This window comes from Coffea arabica, chromosome 5e, assembly GCF_036785885.1.
Source record: "Coffea arabica cultivar ET-39 chromosome 5e, Coffea Arabica ET-39 HiFi, whole genome shotgun sequence".
Lineage (NCBI taxonomy): Eukaryota > Viridiplantae > Streptophyta > Magnoliopsida > Gentianales > Rubiaceae > Coffea > Coffea arabica.
The window spans coordinates 36,294,233-36,297,564 of NC_092318.1; positions in this window are offsets into that span (position 1 = coordinate 36,294,233).

The window sequence follows — 3,332 nt, forward strand, 5'->3', positions numbered from 1 at the left end:
GCTGAACTGCCCTAGTTTCCAGTTTGCCAATTTTTTTTGCGCGCCGCAACCGCACGGTCCGTTCTATGGTTTTTATGCAAGCTTTCTAACCCAATTCTTACCAATTAATTCACACATATACTAACTTCTACATGGCCTACTAATGGGCCAAAACTTTCCCTCTAAGACCATAAAATTACCAAACACTAACCAAAATCCCTATCCTCACTCCTTGGCACCATTGAACTTATTCCAACAATCTACTAACCAAACCCTAACCAACTAAACTCTAGCCAAGCTAAACTAACCTAATGGAGTCTAGGGTTTCAATCCTAACCCCAACTCAGGGTTTTCTAATTAACCCTAAAACCCCAAATTTTACCGCACAAATAATGAATATCACCTAATATCAAACTTAAGAACTGACCGGGGTCTCACATTATTTGGCATGGAATGAATTATTATGCAATTAGGATTTTTACATTTTAGAAAGTATATTCGGTTAAATAAGAAAAATTATGTTTAGAATTTTGCATAATTAATGATATTTCTCATTTTTAGTCAATTTTATAAGTAAGTGATTGATATAGTCAAGACAAGGTCAAATTCTTTCTTTAATTATGTTAGAGGGAAAAGAAATTATGTTAAAAAAAAAGGAAAAAAAATATATATGTTATTAATTTTCTACTCCAATGATTCACATACTGAGTAACCGGGGGTTGGCATTTACAAATATTGACATTCACGTTAAAAAGTATTGGAATTAAGAGTATGCTTAGCAATTTGAATAAGTGAAATGTTGAGTAACTGGGAAATTTCACCTAAAAGTGTTGATTTTCGCGTAAAAAGGCATTTTCACTATTTAAATAAAATGAAATGTGAATAAATCCCTCTAAGTTGTTAAGTTTTGGGATGAGGAAGGCCATAAAATTGACTATGTGATTTACTTATTTGTGGAATTAGGATAGAATGAGAGATTGATTTGAATTTGTTGAAATTAAGGCATAATTATTTTTATTAAATTGAATATTATGAGTATTTAGTGTAATCTGAGAAATGGCATAATAAGTAATTTCTAAGTTTTGAGGAATTAAATTTGACAATAGTACGTATAGTGTTTTATCTATTGAATCATTAAAGTAAGTTTTGTGTAGAATTGCTTGAGGACAAGCAATGATTCAAGTGTGGGGGAATTTGATAAGTGAATATTTAATGTATATTTTGTACAAATTTGGTATATTTTGAGAAGATTAAAGCCATATTTGAACTCTTTTAGTGATAATTGATTAAATATTGTTTAAGTGTTCAAAACTTGATAAATGAGTGGATTAATGTGTTAATTTTGTGAAAATATGAAGGATATTGATGTATAGAATTCATGCACGAGATGAAAGACAGGTAAGGATCATCCGGAGTACAAAGTACAAAAGAAATTGGGAGCAAAAATGTAGAAAAAGGAAAGAAGTGAAAAACTGAAAATTTGATCAACACGGATCCGAGCCCGGATCCGTGTGAACAAGGGGCAATCCGAGCCCTTGTCTGTACTTCTGGAGTAGTGTATCCGAGGACAAACGATCCGATCTTGGATCCATCAGGAAAAGGCCACGGATCCATTTTCACCCCTCGGATCCGAGGCTCGGATCTGTCCCTCTCTTCAGCAAGTGGCACAACCGTTTTTTTTACCTTTCTCACAACTTTTCCAGCTATTTTGAGGGATAGAAATCGGTAGCACATGCTTCTGCAACAAAAGAGAAGACCAAATGAGTTGTAGACAAAAGGAAACATCATATCTTTGACTTCTTTTTACAAAATTTGAATGGAAGAAATTATGAAGTAAGAGGAATAGACTTTCTACCACTTTTTATGCAGAAACACAGGGGAGAAGCCAAGGGAGACCATACGTAGCTAATTTTCCTTCTCGTAATTAGTTTCTCTCTAAGCTAAGAGTTCTTGAAGCAGATTTTTGGAGTTTTCACTTGTAATCATATTGTACAAGAACATAGCAGAAATTGGAGGGTTTCACCATCAATTGGCTAAGCTTTCTTTTGTCTTTCTTGTACTTGTACTTTATGATGTGTTGCATTAATAAACTTGTGAGTTTGATTGTTAAATCATTCATGAGTAGCTAATTTTCTTAATCTAGGGAGTAGATGAAACTTATGGCTAAATAATACTAATTGAATATGATTTACACTTGTTATATCTTGTATTAACTTGTCTACTTGTGTAGCTGTGATTACTTGTTATTGATTGATCACCAATAGCATGTTTATAGTTGTTATTGTTCAATGAGAATTGGTAGTAACAATGGAAACACATGAGTAGAACTTAAGTTGTATGTTCACGAAAATAGAGATACACTTAGGTGGATTACTTAGCATTTCATGAAAGAAAACAGAGTAGTAGTAGTATTTCACCATGAAAATAGGGAAAACTATATTGCTCTAGGCCATTTCATCATGAAAATGAGACTTGGTAATTTTGGAAATGAATCTCTGGTTAAACAAGAATAATAACAAGAGGTAAATCCATTCATTTGTGTTGTTTATGCCATAAGTGGAATCTACATCCCTAGAGTCTTCGTTAAGTGAAATTTCTCCATTTGAATTTAGCATTTGTTAAAATAGAATTGCATATCAGATTTGTAGACATATGTATTACATTTCTTTGCTCAAATTCATTCAATGGTCTAAATAATAGAGAAAATGAGGACCTAGTAATTGGTTAATTTGCTCCTTGTGGGATCGACCAGATACACACCTTGTATTACAATTTCGACCTGTATACTTGCAGTCCAACGGGTGTAAAATCGGATTCAAACTTGCATTGATATAAAAATCCCATCATGAGTAACTAGGCTATTTTATTTGGGAGATGTTGGAGTTCATATCAAAAGACTTGAACAACTGAGAATTAAGTATATTCTTTTTGTTAAAATGTGGAAAAAAGCTTAAGTGAAGGAAATTTGAAAAACAAGAGAAAAGAGAAAGAAAAGAAGTATATATATATATACATATATCTGTGTATGTCTATGTGTGTGTGGATTATAACTATAACCTACGGGTCCATGTGGCTATATGTTTGAGATTTTGTTTAATAGTTGGGCCATTTGTGGAGAAATGTTGGTTAAATATTTTACATATCTAGTTCAGTTAGTCAGAGTTGAAAGGGTCAATGGTGTTGAAGGCGAACCGGATAAGTGACTCTTTGGTTTTCACTGTTTGTACTTGGCACTTGTTTGGTATGGTGGCTATAGTAATAATAATCTTGAATATAGCCATTGCAAGTGTTGATTGATTTAATTTGCATGCTTGGAAACAAGCACAAATTAAGTGTGGGGGAATTTGATTGGA